At 31.4% G+C, this 18,037-nt stretch overlaps 2 pseudogenes; both read right to left on the reverse strand.

Annotated features, from left to right (window-relative positions):
• Positions 1–2,419: 2,419 nt before the first annotated feature.
• On the reverse strand, positions 2,420–5,732 carry LOC149889059 (uncharacterized; annotated as a pseudogene).
• Positions 5,733–15,458: 9,726 nt separating this feature from the next.
• Positions 15,459–16,654, reverse strand: LOC149889060 (uncharacterized; annotated as a pseudogene).
• Positions 16,655–18,037: the final 1,383 nt, after the last annotated feature.

Genomic DNA, 18,037 nt, shown 5'->3' on the forward strand with positions numbered 1-18,037 from the left:
AAGAACGGTTTTTTGCGTGGAACTCTTGCTTTGAATCCATTTTCTTTCAATCGATTTCGAATAGTAGATGAGCTCACTTGAAACCAAAAATCTTTCTCAAAGAGGCTTGACACTTTTGGTGCTGATAAAAAGCGGTTTTTATTGCACCATCTTTATAATTTGTCGATCTATTCTTGATGTTGTTTTACGCTTAGCTCCGAATCTTGGCTGACTTTGCACATATCCAAACATGTTATACTTTTTAATCAGGTCGCTGATGGTTCCTAATGTCATTCCAGTCGCTTTATTTATCGACCTAAATGTTTTACTTTGCTTGAACAAGTTAATTACCAAAATGCACTGAGCTTGGGACGATTCCTTGATTTTAACTCCCATACTTGATGATATCAATGGTAAATCAAATGAATTTAAAAAAATATCTGTCAATCATTAAAAACTACTCGTTGTGAAACAACATTATTTCTAAAACTGTTGATTTAAAAACTTTTTTTAGTAATCAATTTCAAAACTTCGTTTACAAAACAACATGTTCGGATAATTACTTTTCGTTGAAGTTTTAACACTCCTTTGGGAATCGTTAAATTTTAGCAACGCAAGTTAATTACCGTTGATTATACCGTTGACCGATATACCGTTAATTACATTTTGCTATATAAAACCGTGATTAAATTTGCTTTCAGAATAATTATAAAAGTATTTATCAAAAACATGTTTTTCTGAAATAACCTGACAAAGTTTGTCTTTCACAATAAAGTATTTTGTTCGGATACTTATTTCTCTGATTGCATGTATGTATGGTAAGGTTGCTAATATTGTACCGATGCCTATATTGTACTTTTAACATAACTCGTTATTTTTACAACCCACAAAAATTTTTTAACTTATTTTTTATCTTTGCTGAATGAAATTAAGTAGTCAACTGTTTTTTTTTTGTCATCCAACTTCATTAAGCCCAGAATAAGCTCTTGTTGGTTTGTTATTGAAGATTTCTTATTTTAGGTTTTTATGGCTAAGCGTATTTCACTAAAAAAAGCAGAAGATATGATTTGTTCAGTGTACTTATGTTAAAGCATAATTTATCTAAATTTAAAATAAATACTTAGAATTTAAAAAATCTTATTTTTAGTTGTCAAATTTTTTAATTAACTGAATGTCAGATTAGTTGCGTAAATTGTACCTCAAGGCATGTCCTAAATTGTACCGACGCAACCATTCTGACCGCTAAAAAAAACGTGTGTAAAGTTTAACAAAACCCTTTTGAGATTTCAATTAGAGAAATATCCATACTTACAATACGAACTTCACCACTTAAACAAAAAAAATAAAAATTTTAGTATTACTCTTGTATTGACAAGCAGTCCTTAAAAAGATGCACTTTCTAGTTCAGTTTTACCAATATGTCAAGGCTGGTGTCATTATGGCTGTGCAGGTGTTAATCAAAAACAGACACAATATATCTGAAACTTTTGCCAAATATAATGTTTTTGTGTATTTTTTTTTTACAATATTTAGTGTGGTTGTTTTTAAAACAGATAGTATATATTTTTTACATTATTTAGTATAATTATCTTTAATACCTACCTTCCTCCTCTATTCTAATCTTAGCTAACCTATTGGTAAACATACAATTTAAATAAAAATTGTACCATACGTGGTGATACCTGTTTTCGGCATTTTCCAGAAGAAAAAAAAATTCAAGTTGCATAGAGTTTGTTAAATAAAAAACTTCATTTCATTATATTATGGGCAGTTAGATGTTATGTTATATCAGAATATTTCCAATTGCTGATTCTATAAAAACCATTCCTTTTAATCAGTTCTTTAAATCCCTTAAATCTAAAATCATAAAATATTTGCAAAGCTGTAAAGTAATTGAAATCAAGAAAGTGGTACAATATTGGATTACAATGGTACAATTAAGGATCTAGTTTCCTTTATTGTACTCTTAGCGCTATTTTTTTAATTTGATTCTTCGAGACTTAACGCTTTTTAAATTTTGAGTTTTTTTAACATCTTTACAACAAACAATCCCTAAATTATGAAATCCTATTGAAAATCCATGTTTTCACTCAGTAGCTTACATACATTTTTTAGTTTTGTCTTAGGGGGTACAATATTGGCAACCTTACCCTATGCATGTTTGCATGTGTATGTATATATATACATATTAGGCCATGTCAAAATATCATGATTTCAGAAAATGAAAGGTCGCGGTATAAATACCTGTTCTATTCATAAAAAGAAGTGTATAAACCAAACTTGACCTCTCTACAACCATATTTAGTGCTGGAAGATGATTTTAAGTTTTTACGTAAATACAAGAAATCATTGTTTTTTTCTGAAAAAAAGTATTCTTTTTGAAAATGAAGAAATAAATAAGTTAGGAAAGGTATTTTTTAGTTTAAAACAAATATTGTTACTATAACAGACTTTTTACAATTTGGCCAGTGCACTTTGGTCAGCTTCTAATGATATTAACGCCCTGTGCTCTCTGACAACTAGCAGTATATCTTGTCTTTTGTCCTCCTTTAATGCGCTACTGATATATCTTTGTATTAGATTGATATTCCACTCTGCTGGGTCATTTGTAACATTTACAGATATTACAAACTCACAAAATGATACATAGGAATCATTTTCCTCTAGCTTTCCAGCAGCTAAATCTGTTTCCAGGTAGGAATTTCGTCCTGTATACCTAGAACAATGAACAGAGCCCAACTTTCCTCTGTAATCAACTCTCTTACCTCAGGGGTAGGTAAAACTAGGACAGCATCAGGTTTACCATTGGGAATAGTGTTGATATCTGGTATCTCAAAGGTCCACAGCTTGTCTAGAACTGCAAGCTTCTCTTCAAAATCTGGATCTGCCAGCATTAACACAGCAACTTTTGGGGCAAGGTACCAAGAGTGCTGCTGAAAAAATTTCAGAAAAGCACTGTCAATTTCGACATCAAACTTTTGTTGTATAACAAAAGCTGACTTGAATGACAGGTAATCATTCTTAACAGCATATTCTGCTTTGCATGAACGTAAATGCCATGGCGCATAAAAAACTGTATATATAAAAGCTGACTTTTCCAGGTGAGGTAACTGATCATTAGGCAGAAAATCTATTATGCCTGATGTCATAACAAAAGCTAAATTGTAAAGACTGTCAGCCATGAAACGAGCATTGTGATTGGCTCCTGGTTGATGAATTTTAAAACCATTCAGCTTTGGTGATGAGACATTTAAATAAAATGCAGCATGCTTGACTAGATGATTATAATCATCTCTTAGACACACTTTATGATTAAGAGCAAACTTCAGATATTCCTGAGCTTCCAGGTAAAGTTTATGAAGTTCAGATCCAACTTCCAGCTTCTTCTCATCAAATTTCTTTAACTCAGATAGGTCAGCTTTTTGAATTATGGCGTGATATACTTCCCAGTCCTTCTTGAATTCTTTATAGAACTGTCTATCTGGTGCAGCAGTAAGTCCAAGGACAATTATAATTGCCTAATGTATTGCTATTGCAACCATGTGATGTCTGCATAACAGCCAGAGAATAGGTTTTCCCAAAATATAGCACAATCTGGTTATAATTTCTGCAATAGCTCTTGTATGAACATTGGTAGTATCTGCAATAATTGCGAAAATTTAATTGTATATTTCAAAGGACTCAAGTAAGTTGTGAATAATTTCTGTTTCATCAGTAGCTTTGCCAGACTTTGCAGGTAAAACACCAAGTAAGAGATTGTTTTTATATTCAAATTCAGGGCTAGTAACACTGACAGCAACTCTATCTCTTACAACAGATTGCAAGGTATTTTCATCTAAATGTTTTAACAGCTTGCATTAAAGTGGAGAACAAGGTGTTTTATAGCCATTATCTCTCTGCAATTTTCTCTGATGGTATTACCTAAATAAGGATCATTTTTTAATATAATATATTATTGTTATGTTGGTTTATTTTTGAGAAAATATTCCACTCTTTAAAGGTATAGTAAGATTTTGTATCATAACTCTCATTTATAATAGACTTACATTAGAAAATCAGGGACAAGAAATCTGAAGAAAAACCTTTTGATTTGAAAAGTAACTTAATTTTGACTGGCAAAAAGTTGGCATAAAAGACTTTCTTAAGGTGTAATATCCCTTGTCCCTAAATAAATTACCTTGATGTTCAATTAGTTTCACTTTTTCTCTTGAAATACTGGATTTCGAAATGCCCATATGATTAACATCTCCTTCCAGATAATTAACAACAGACGACAACAGCCAGGTTTGTAATTCAATGCTGATTAACCCTCTAGCACAAATAGGTGTAGTTACTGCCATCAATTCTTCTCTTGTAATCTTTTTATTTACTTGAATTGAGCCTTTAGGTAAGACTTTTGGGGTTTTATCATGAGCAGCACGATATTCAAAGTCATCATCACTACTTTCGAATGAGTCTTCTTCTACAGCAAAATCTAGATCTTTCAAAGTTGAGTCAAACATATCCAAACTGGTTGGACCAGGCTTGTATCTAAATCATTTGCATAAATAAGTTAGGATTTCATTTTTAAGAAAAAAGTTTTTTAACAATTTTAATGTAATTATGACACTTGTTTTACCTTTTCTTAGTTGGCGTCAAGTTTTCATCACTTTCATCAAGTGATGGGGAAGCTGATTTACATCTTTCTTACTCCTCTAGGTACTTCATTGTCATTTGTTCTTGTCTTTTATACCTTTCTAGGGGTTTCTCAATAATGGTAGCTAGCTCTTCATCTAGCTTAGAAATAAACCACTTGCTAAAATCAGAAGGTACAACATTAGAATGCAATAACTTACTCTGATGGACGGACAGATGGATAGCTGAAAGACAGACGGACTGAATGCCCTACATAAAGTAGCTGCGCTACTAACAATTTGATTAATATAGAGAAATTTACAAAAAGGCTACGTTATAATTGATATTCTTACCTGTCTGTATGCTGTACTAGATAGAAATTTAGTTCTCCTTAATAGCAGTTGTGTTCTTGGTGTTATTTTGTCACTTCTCATCAGTTGCTCTAAGTGAATGCCCTATGTCAAACAACTGTTCCATTGTTGAAATGAATTCATTCCTAATATTTTCTCTAGTATCTTTGGTATCTTTCAGAGTAACACGTTTTTTCAAAAGTTGATACTTCTAGTCTAGAGCTTGAAGTTTGCCAAGAATTGAATGTTCTGAAATGATGTATGCTTCAAATCCTGCTTTGGTCCAAATGTTGACTACTTGTCAAATCAAGCAGTCTAATTGCGCCTTAAGGTTACAAAAATCTCTACCTAATTTAGATTTTTAAAAAATATTTCATTTATTTAACATTTATGGCACCTGAAAAAATAATTATTTAGTCCTCTTAAATCTAGGAATAAAAAGGTTTACGTTTTATAGTTATGTCTTACTTTTGCATACCAAGTTCCTTGTTCTTTTTTGCTTCTTACAGGCCATGTTAATTTGTGTTTTAATAAATCTTTTCTTCTTACTTGAAATTAGATATTGATAACATCTTAAAATACAACCATTGCTTTGAAGCTGTGTATTTGGTAGCTGTGAAATTGGGTTAGTTAACAGATATAATTGTCGTCTGACACTTTCACTTATATGCGCATTTTTCTTCTTTTTCGGACCCATTTCTTTCGGAAAAGTTAATGTTATTTTAACTATTTTTAATTATTAGGCTGTAAGAAATTGTTAACAGTTTATAATAGATGTGTCATGTAGTGATTGTAATCTTAAACTAAACACAAAATGATGTAATCTTGTTATTTCGCCATCCTTCACGTAATTTCACCATACTTTGCGCATTTTCGTAAAATCCTGATTTCATCTTCTGGCACCTAGAATTGAGATAGAACAATAAAACTCATATTTTTGCTTATTTTTATGTATAGAATAGGTTTTTAAAGCGCGACCAAAATAATTTTTTTTTGGCATGCCCCAATATATATATATATATATATATATATATATATATATAGCACTGGATGCACCTAAAGGAGACATACTTTACTACTTTAAGGTGGCTCTTCGAAAACTTTTAAAATTACGTTAGGTAAGACAATCGCTAGAACTTTGCCTGGTATTACACAATGATTACTTTATATAGCTTTCATAGTTTTCTTTTCCTCGGAAAATATAATTGAAATATATAAATATGCGGTCGCCTTAACGTTTTTTGAATATCTTTTAGTTGCCTTAAGGAAAAAATATGCCTGGATCGACCATATGGTTAGTGCAGCTGGCTATCATAAAAATATTTCACCTCTGGACACCAGCGTGTAACTTTGCATAGTGATAGTGGACGGTATGAGCTACAAAAAAATAGCGAGACAATCTTCTTATGCATCTGGAAACGTTTTACAGATGAATTATTTAAAATGGCCTATGGCGGCCATTTTGAATGTATTCAAATGGTCATAACTGTAGAACCAGTAGTGATATCCACTTCAAATAAACGTCGATTTGTTCTGCCATCGGCCATCTTGAAAGTTTTCAAATAGTCACAACTTTAGAACTAGTGGTGACATCCGCTTAAAATAAATGCCGTCTTGTTCGATGATATAAAAAGAAACTCATATTTATATGGAAATGAATAAGTAATAATACATTAAAGTTCATAATACATACGTACTTCGTTAATGAAATTGTTAAATGTTCTTGGTTCTTGCCGATAAAAAGTCTACTAACAATGAAATCGTTCACTTGTCAACAGCAACGACCGAGTATAACTGATAAGAAATAAAGCATCAGGATTCCAAGGTTCTTGTAATTCTCCAGTTGATGAAAGACATCTGTTGAAACAAATCATCAAATAACAATTATTCTATGGCTTTGTTTATCATCAAATTATAATAATGTCACATTTATTACCTACATACTCACAGTATTCAAGCAATGCACTTCAAGTAAGTTGCAGTAAATACTAAATGAAATCAATTAAAGATAACAGTCATAAAGGACTATGACAATGTCAGTGGGTAAGGAAGGAGCTGACAATATGCAGAGGAAGCATCTTAAAATAATGAGGTCTTGGTATCGTTAACAATTATGGAAAAACAACACACTGGAATGCTGATCAAACAATTACATAGCTCGTCCTTTTTATATTGAAATTATAAGACAAATCTCAAAACTTGTTAGATGTGTTAAAATTAAGAATTAAAAAGTGAGCAAGCATAGGTCGCCAATAAGAAATAAATGAACTTCTTTAGTGTAAAGGTAGAGGGAATTGGTAAAGTATAATAGCTGTATTGTAATAAGAATAACGTTTTCAAGTATTTACATATTTACAATACACTTTTGGATTACGATTCATCATGGAAGGAGATCTGGAGGACCTGGTCGAATTCCGGGTCTTCTTCAACTTCTTGCTCTTCATATGAATCACCATTTGTTTCTTTGTAACAATAGCTGTTACATGCACATAGCTTAATGCATGGTAAACCATGTCATTTACATGAACAGTTTTTACACTCAGTTTTGCACGAACAACGAATTAGTTCCTGGCAATGTCGAGAAACCTCCGGCAGAGTGCACCAAAATGGTGTATAGCAGTCATCAGCAGTATCTTTCCATCCCCATTCAATGGGTACATATTCTGGAGTAACAGCAGACAAGCATTGTTTCCATAAATGTGCCTGCAGTGCTGCTCTCTTGGTGTCCTGCAGAAGAGCGTCTGCAGTCGGCGGAATGTTTTCAATTGCTCTATTCTTTATGGTGTAGAGAATACGGCGGCATTCGTTAACACCAGCAGCGGTTGATGATCGATCGTACATCAATATTACAAATCGCTCAACGGCCTTCATTGCCGTATCAGTTAAGACATCATTTTTTAAGCCTGACGTTGAAAGATTGTCAAATGCAGCATCAACTACTCGGTAGTTCATCTAAGCTTTCAATGCCGTACGTTTTCCAATCCCATAACATGTTGTTACTGTGTCACATCCGGTGAAGGCATGGAAGAATAGTAAATTTGATGATTTACCATCTGGAATGTGTTGATGTAGATGGTGAACTCCTATCATTCGTCTTCCTTTTCCAACTCCAAAATCAATCCACAACTCTTTCACTCCAACCATCTGGCTAAACACAGAGAGAGCTATAACGACCACATCGGAGTCCACAGTGCGTATAATTATAGTTAAGTTGCCTTATTTCAGTCCATGATTAGCATGGAGCAAAAGACGGCCATCTGCCTTTTCAGCACTACATGGCGATATGGACGATGCATATAAATCTTGTTGACTGGCACATGCAGTTTCTTCAATGGTACAAACGATAACTTTTCCAACTACGGATTGCGTTAAAACGAATCTGGAAATAAGGCCGAACAGTTGCGTCTTATTGAAGTCCACAGATAGGAATTTGTCAAACTTTTTTGGAATAAGTGCACCCATTGTGACGTTTATGCGTTGCGCAAATCCATGATCTTCCCGTGTTTCGGAGTTCAAGCTTTTTGGGATATACCGATCAAAAACAATGTCAAGGCGCTACACGGATCTCAAAAGTCTGTCCACGAATGGTCCAATCACATTTTCGCAGCAGTCAGAGAATGTCTTTGACGATCTCGGGTGAAGCATATGTACGAGTGCTGCACCATCAACAATCAGAGCAGAAACCTTATAGTCAGGGTTGAATTCTTGTTGTTTCTCGCTTCCATACTGTTCCAAACAAATGAGGATATCTGATTTGTTGGTGGCCTTACGCTTCCTTCCGAATTCAGAAATTGACGGCGGATAATGGTTGTTTTCGTGTGAAAAGAAATCGTCGACATCACCAACACGATTTTGACTTGCCCCATACATTTTACAAAAGTAGTTGGAGTCATGTTTAAGATCAGCGATTCTAGTTTTATGTTTGGAACCTGGAAATTTCAAACTGTGGAACAATTCAAATTTGTTTCTTTTCAAAGGCTCATGGATTGACTAACAAAATATGAAAAAATAAAAACAATATAAAATCTTGTTATGCCGAGTTTTCCCAAATTTTCGAATGTTTTCTTTCCTTTGTCATTCATTTTTAAACTTTTTTTTGTTTACTTTTTTTTACGTTACTTTTGCAGTTTATTTTGTATTCTTTCAAATAGTTTGTTCTTTTTTCTTCTTTTTAGATATTTTGTTTTTTCTTTATAATTGATTTTATTTTTGAAAAACTAAAGGAAAATTTCTCCTGATTTATTGATTTTTCTTTTTCTTTTTTCACTCTTTAAAAAATTATTTATAATCGTTAATAAAAAGCGTCCATCATTTGCAATGTCATTGAAAAGTTCAATTGTTAACAACCTGCCATGTTTGTGTTTATTCGTCAGTTATTCGTCCGAATTTGGTTATTATTACGACCGTAACGTTATATAATGGCGTCAACAACACACAAATCTTTCTTATTTTTAAAGACCAATTAAACAACTTTTATTAGCTTAACGGCTTGTGTCTCGATTGTTTTACATACAGGAATATATAACCTTTAGCTGTGCAAAAGGATTTGTTGGTGTCCGGCAGTGAAATATTGTTACGTCAAAAAGCATCAACCGACCGCACTAGGTGTCAATTTTTAACTACCTTAACCCCTTAACTGTGGCGTAATTTTAAAAATCGCTTTGTTATTTACGGCAAAATATTTTTGTTAACGATTTCTTTAAACTGTTTAATTAATTTTCGTTAAGTACGCCGAAAATTGCAAAAAAAAACAAAAAAAAAAACCTAATAGCATTTAACATTTCTTGATAATATCAACGAGGAACAAAATTTTTTAGACAACAAAAAAAAAACAAAGATTTGTAAGACATTTAAAATATAATAACAAAAGTTCAATTATTTACAAAAACCTTTAAATTTTTCTTTTGTATGGTAAATTTTACATCAAGGCACAACACACAAACCAACATTACAGTCTTCACACATATATCGGGTATCTAATCTAATCTTGTTTTCAGAGCAGACAACGCACCTTCTACTTGGTTTCATATTTTTTTCTGTTGCTGGTATAGCATCAACAAAATGACGCTCTATTAATCTTAAAGGAGAAGGTAATACTCAAGTTCGACTTCTTTTTTTCTCGATTGATTCATGGTATTTAACAATGCTCTCTTTGATAATGGACTCTCTAAACTGTAAGGATGTCATATTAGGTGATAACTTATTGTTTATAATATTTGCATTGAATGCACAAACGCTAATCAAATGCATAAAAATCTTTTTGTACCATTTTTTTTGTCTTTTTTTTTCGGACTCATATGTTGTCAACATTTGATCAGATCGGTCAACACCACCCATGTTTCCGTTATATTCATGTTTCACTAGAGGAATATTTTTTTCTCTGCCAGCTCTATTAACAGTGATTGTATCATTTTGAACACAGGTACTCAGCATGTGCACATCTTTCTTGTCTCTCCATTTGGTACACATTATATTTGTTTTAGTATCATATCGAACTAAAATATCACCAATTTTAATTTTAGCAATCTTTGTATCCTGCGGTAACTGTTTGCAATTATTACGTAATAGGGGTGGTAAATTAATCGGTATTTTGAATTAATCGATTAACGATTAATTTTAGCTAAATTAATCGATTAATCGATTAATTTTCGATTAATTTTTAAAAATGAATTTTGACGAGTTACAAAAAGTATATTGCTATTGAAAAAGGTTTTATTTCTCTTTTTTCGTCAGATGTGATCTTAAAAAACATAAGTTATTAATAGTATCATCATTTAAACTAGTTCGTAACTTATTAATAAACAAACTAGCAGCACTAAAAGTTCTTTCTGCTTCTATAGAAGATGGGGGAAGGCTTAGCATGGCGTTGTAAAACTTTTCTAAAGAGCATGGCCTTTTTCCAGTGCTTTCTAGTACTGCCATTTCACGTTTAATACAACTCAAAAATTCTAGAGGGGATGAATTACAAGTTAGTCCTTTAGCTCTTCCTATTGATGAAGTTCTAGGTAATAGAATTTCTGCTAGTTCTTCAGCTTTCATTTTTTTTCTCATTGGTTCCATATTAGAAGTGGATTTAAATTCAGATGTTACTTCTAATTTACTATCCCTTTGGTTATCCTCATGTAGAAATAAGCGTACATATATTTCTCTCGTTGTTTTAGCAATTTTATTTTTGTTTGGGTACTTTTAAAGATTACCTGGTGATTCTGAATCTGACTTATAGTCACCCGGATTTTCTAAATAGCAAAGTAAACCAACAATATTACAATTTCTTCTTTCATTAATTCTCTCAAAAACAACAGTAAATAAATTTTGACCTATATTAGTATTTTGCTCTTTAAGATTTTGTAGTAAAAGCAAAATAATTTTTCAGATTTTATCAGATTACAGTCTCTATTTCCCAATGCTATAACATTTAGCTCTACAATATGAATAGCCTGAACAATATCAGAGATCTGTTTTATTTCTTCTTCTTTTAAAATCAAATCAGTTCTGGATATATCCACAAGAGCTTTTCTAATAACACTTTTTAATTCCGAGAATCGTTTTAACATGCTGATTAGAGAATTCCGTCTTGTTTTAATATCCAGAATAAGCTTAAGCTCTTTTCCTAAATCGGCTTTACAAATGTTTTGAAGAATATCATTTTTAAGTGGTGATTTTCTAAACATCTTGACTGTTTTACGAATCTTTGATATAAGAATACCAAAGTCCTCATTAAATTGGATTCCCTTATCAACAAAACTATTATTTTCTTCATTCCGGCATTCTTCATCATCATCATCATCATCATCACCATCATCATCATCATCATCATCATCATCATCATCATCATCATCATCATCATCATCATCATCATCATCATCATCATCATCATCATCATCATCAACATCATCATCATCATCATCATCAGAGTCAGATTCAGCTTCTTCATTTTCATAATCCTCATCATTGATTAGTTCTTCTTCAGCTGTTTCTATTGCTGAACTGTTTTTCTTATAAAGAATATCACATACTGCAAGATGAATCCCAAGGCAATGGCAAAGTTGGTGAATAACCCCCATATCTCGTCCCATTTTCTTCATAACTGAGGCACAATCAGTGACACATCCGAAGATATCAATGTTCAAATTCAATCCGAATTCTTTCACTTTGTCAGTAACAATGATAACTACTCTTTCTGAAGGAAATGAACCATTTATTCTAATCATTCCAAGACCATAGTGACTTTTGTCTGAGCTATGTACATTAAGACACACGTATCTTCTAGTTCCACCTGAAGTCCACTAATCAAGAGAAATTGAAAATCTTTCTCTGTTTAATTTTTTTTGCTGAAGCACGTGAGTAATTTTTAATTTCATTGAGTTTGCATAGTTCATAACAATTGCCTTTACAGCATGTCGATCGTTAAGATTTTTAGTCCTTGAGCTTTCCAGCCATTTTTAATATCTTTACTAATCGCCAAAGTTGCAAAAGAGATACGATCTACAGCTGTTAAACGAGCTAATACCTCTTCAGCTTTGTTACCTATTTTATGAAACGACTTTGGTTGGCAAAATTTTATGTTTATGCTCTAAATGATACGAAAAACTTGAAGTTGATGAATGGAATTTAAGTTCAACTGAACAGCATTTGCACTTGAATATTGAATTGTCTTTATTTTCTGATAAAAAATGATTCCGAACTTCGGAATGAGATTTTTTAGACATCGTAAATGGCGAACAGGCTATTTGTACTACTGCACTGAAAATACAGTAAAATCTCTCTAATTCGAAATTTACGGGGAAAAGTTCGAATTAGAGAGATTTTCGAATTATAGAATGTTGACTCTTCTTAAGCGTCTGAAGTATTTCATGGTGACTTAACATTTAATCGCATTATAGAGGTTTTCGAATTATGGTGATTCGAATTAGAGAGATTTTACTGCATACTATTTGTTTACATTTCACAGCGGTACGAGATAAAAGTTTGTTGTCAAAAAACGCCAAATTTTTTTGATTTTTAAAACGGCTTTAAAAATTAAAACACTTAAAATGATTTTTAAAATTATTTGATTAATCGTTTAGAAATTAATCGATTAACGATTAACTTTTTTTAATCGATTAATCGATTAATCGTTAATCAATTACCACCCCTATTACGTAATGTACCAATGCAATCAGTATTATGATCCAGCAATACTTTGCAAATTTCATAAGTTGTATACCAATTGTCAATGTGTAAACAATAGCCATTACCAATTAAATTATCCATTAGAGTAATAACAATTTTAGTAGCTTGATATTTGTATTTTTTCAAGTCTGGAGCAAAACTGTCAGTCATTTCCTTACCAGTGTACAAAAAACAATTCCAAATATAGCCACTAGCTGATTCACATAATGCAAAGGACTTCATTCCAAATCTGGAACGCTTGCTTGGAATGTATTGCTTCCAGCTTAAATGACCTTTCCAAAGCAGCAGTGATTCGTCTATTAATATATTTTTATTTGGTATATACAGAGTTTTGAATTTATTTACTAGATAGTCATAGATCGGTTTAATTTTTGCTACTTTACAGAAATTTATTGGCAAACTACTGTTATCAACAAAATGAAGAAACTTCTCAATAAGACAAAACCTATCAAAAGACAATACTTTTCTTATAAGTGTGTCAAACAGAGGGTTTGTTGAAAAATACATAGCATTTGTTGGTTTCCATAAGATTCCACGATATAAAATGAATGCTATATAAAGCCTGTGTCGTTTCTGACTAAAGGTATCCATTTTTGAACTCGAGATCTATCTTTAATTACATTATTTTTACGATATTGTACTGCGAAAAGGTTACTTTGCTCGACAATAAGATCAACGAGGTCGTCTGTTACAAATGCTTCAAATATAGTAATAGGACTACTATTAACTATAAAACTTGGATGAGGTCCTGGATTACACTCAAATTTAGCAAAATTTGCTTTATAACTGTCTATTTTAACCCAATTCGGTTCATCGTTTGTATTATCTTGTTCCAATTGCATTACATCAGTGTCAACAAGGCAAGTTTCACTATCATCATCTGCTGATGATGAGCAAATTATTTCTTCTTCTGTAACAGATTTAACTGAACCTTCATTAGAAGAACCATCATTAAAACTAATACTAGATAATTAATCGCTTTCTCCCATGTATTCAATTAGATCTTGAACAGAATAATTACTTCTTTAAGGCAAGATTTTCTAGCCGAAGCCATGTTTACTTTTCCACTAAACTAAAGCATTGTCATATAAAGCTATTAGCCATATTTTGAAAAAACTCTAGAGTATAAAATGAAGACCATACTTTTGTTAAAAGCTATTACATAACATAAATAAACAAACTTGCTTTTAACTTATCATATCTGATCTGTTGATTAACTCATGTAAAAAACGGAAATATCCGTCAGTCACAAACGGTGCAACAGTTCCAAAATGCGGAAATATCCGTCAGACACATATAAGCCTACAGTTCCAATAAACGGATATATGTCAGACACACGAAGAGCTACACCCTTGAAAGGCGGATATATCCGTCAGACACAGTTAAGGGGTTAAATAGCATTTTTAGGGCACATGAATATCAATTCAATTCATTCAAATTACGATTAGGCTGAGTTTTTGAAGGATCTATACTTAATATTAGGGTGTGTCGATTTCAGACTTTTTAAAAAATAAGATAAGTAAAATTTGGATTATACGTAAAAGTTGTGATATTTTATGGATAATATAAATCTGATTTCTTTTTTTAATCAGAAAAATATTTGCTTAGGTGATTTGCCTTTTTTGGAAGTATAAACGGTTTTCAGTTACTTCGAAACGGAATGAAGATGTTACCGGACAATATTGTTCGGTAAAATAAAACATACTTATAAACGATATGACAAAGATATATTTGGGTTATAAAAAAATGATTTAAATTTATGAGTCAAATTTTCAATTTATTTTGTGTACAGGGTGTTGCAGTTATTCGAACTGATATTTGGGCAGGTTTTGTGATGTAAATAAAATACTTCCGTAATTAGTTTTTGTAGGTTATTGTTTAATGACCGTCTTAGATTTTAATAAAAGTGTGTGTAATCAAATTCATAAAAACTTATGAAAGTTCTAAAATTATGTAAGAATCCTAGGGCTTCTTTCCCCATTAAGGGTAATTGGGTCAAACAAAATACAATTTCTGTGCAACTAGTTAAAAACTAATTTTTTCAAACTATTTGAGTGAACATACTCATAAACACTTATAAAAATCAAGAAAATATGTAAAGATCCTTTGGCCCATTTTTCCCATTTAGGGCAATTGGGTCAAAAGCAATAAAATCTCTGCGGAAACCATAAAAAACAACTTTAGTTGAAAAACAAGTGCTTTTTCAATTTTAAAAGCATTTCATAGTGTTTATATGTTCCTGAAAGTAAAATAATCAATACAATTATCATTAAAAAAAAAAAAAAATAGATTTATCTTTGTATACATTTAAATAGAAGGATCTGAAATGACAATCAACTGCCTTCAGTATATTATTAGGATTTGGCCATGGACACAAAAATTCTTTTATACTTTCAGAATGATAATACAGTGCACCCCATTTTAAATTAATCTATTGCCTATAAAAGGAGCAAACATATATGTCTTCACCTTTTCCAATGAGAAAAGAATTGAAATATCATGCCATGCCACACCAGGTTCATTACTTTCTCGTTTGTGGAATGCTTTACATGCAGTGTATATCAGTCTTGCAGCCCCAGATTCAAAAGTTTTGCAAAAGTGTTTTTGTGAGCATCACTCAGAGCACTTTGTTCAAACGAATTCAGTACTTTATCTGTCTCAGTTGCAAAGTTTGTTAAAAGATGTAACTTACAAAAAAAGCTTGACATATCCTTAAGTTCATTTTTCTGTTCAATTGTTAAACTATCCCAATCTTCTTTAACTTTTGGTAGCAATAGCTCCTTCATTTCTTTGAACAGACTGTTTAATAGTGGATTGACAGAATCTAAATCTGAAATAGTTGTCTTGAACGAACAAATTAACTTTGCAAAGTTTTTTTCCTCGTCTTTGTGTCTAGAATATCACAAATACCATCCAATAAATCTGTTTAAGAACTCAAAGTTGATACAGCATCACTGGAGGCCATTTCTCATAATCCTAATGATTGCACTCAACCGCTTTTGTTAGTCAAGTGAAAGTTTTGATAATACCTTGATATTTGTTTGTTCCATCTCCATTTAAACAGTTTCCTGTATCTATCTCAATATTATCTAACATATCCTCTGAAACTTGAAGCTGTGCAAAAATTAAAGCTTCTAACATTAATCTAGATCTTGTACCTACTAAGTGGAGTTTTGTAATTCCTTTTTTTGCAAGTTTCATTGCAAAAAAAGGAATTACATTGACCTTGTTCATTCTGACTTTTCATGATAACTTCTCGAATACCATTTGAATAATGTCCTCTTTCAAATGTTACAATTTCCTCATCTTTCAATAATTCCAAAAGAACATTTAAGTAAATGTTATCTTTGTTTTACACTTCAACTTTCGCACTAAGTTCTTTAACTTCTGACTTTAAATAAGTGAGATTTTTAATTGAAGAAGAGAAAATTGGTTCCTTTGTTTTATTAAAAGTATTTTTCTCACGGCTTAATTTCTTTTTGAGATTTCTTTTTTTCTTGACACAACATTTCAACTTTTGTATTACTATTTTCTAGCATTTGATTAAGGTTTTTGAATTCCGTATTTAACGTTTGAGATTGTTTTTCAAATTGCTCTTTTAATGCAATAATTTCTTTTTCTTGTTTTTTTTTCAACTTTACGTCTTGATAAAAAAAACCTTCTTGTTTAAATTTCGAATTTTGTTTGTTTTATACTTTAGTTTAAATGCGGTAAACTTTTTTTTTCTAGAAGTCAATAGGCTTTGTTCGTTAAAGTATATAGTGCGTATCTTGATATACAAGTTCTACTTTCTTTCCAACATGCTGGTTTTTACAGATAGTTTAAGTTTTTTATTTTCATTTTCAAGACTATTTAATTGGTTATAGCAGTCTTTAGATCAGTCTTTAACAGTCTTTTTTTAAATTGTGATTATCTTCAAATTTGTATTTTAGGGTTTTATTTTTGATTTTGAGATCATTTTGGTCTTTTGTAAGATTTTTTCTTTTTCAGATGATGTTGATTGTAAAGATGGTTGAATTTTTGTTTCAGATAATGGTGATGTAAAATTTAAAAGCAAATATTCTTCTTTCTTTATCTCAGTTAGCAACCTAACTTTTTGAACAACTTTTTATTTTCGAAAACAAAGGTCATTTTTAGCTATTTGGAAATTGGAAAAAAACTGTGCACACATTGTCTAAGCTTTCGTCATCTAACTTTTGATATCAGAAATGCTAATCTCTATTTTGCATTCCAAACACCTAGTTATAAGAAACTGATTATATATAAAAGTTACATTAATAAGCGCTTTCCATATATGCATGTAAATAACTAGCTATGTATGTTGAACGGAGTACCGTAATAGCGCCGAGGAAAAAATTGAAAAAATAATGGAAAATGTATTTTTTAAATTGCCAAGTCAAGATATAAAAAGCAAATGGTTATGAAAACAATATCATGCATTTTAATTTAACAAGCTTAATAATCTTTTTTGAGGTGCACTCTAAAAAACATTGTGTTAAAACAACTCAAGCTTGTGTGTTTCGCAACACAAAACTTTTGTCATATATGAACAACACAAGATGATGTTAATTCAACATAATGCCTTGTGTTAAACAAACAACACAAGGCATTGTGTAGGAATTTAAGCATAATCTGGAGATTAATCGTACAGTTAATTTTTTTTATATTTATACTCATTTTACTTATAAAACACGTTTGAAAACCTATTTTACTCGGCGCAACTTTGAACTAAACGACTAAATAAAGTCGTGATGATTTTTAATTCAAGTTCTATATTATAATGGAGGTATGCTTTCATTTTATTGAGGGCTTTGTTAAAAAATAAAATACAAAAAGTATGTTTAACAACTTCGTTTTAACATCAGAACCGAATTTACACGATATATATTAGTATATACTTTATCCATATATTTAAATAAAAT

Source organism: Hydra viridissima, unplaced genomic scaffold (assembly GCF_058129835.1).
Source record: "Hydra viridissima isolate aposymbiotic clone 2 unplaced genomic scaffold, HvirCarnegie_v1 scaffold_5, whole genome shotgun sequence".
NCBI classification, from domain to species: Eukaryota; Metazoa; Cnidaria; class Hydrozoa; order Anthoathecata; family Hydridae; genus Hydra; species Hydra viridissima.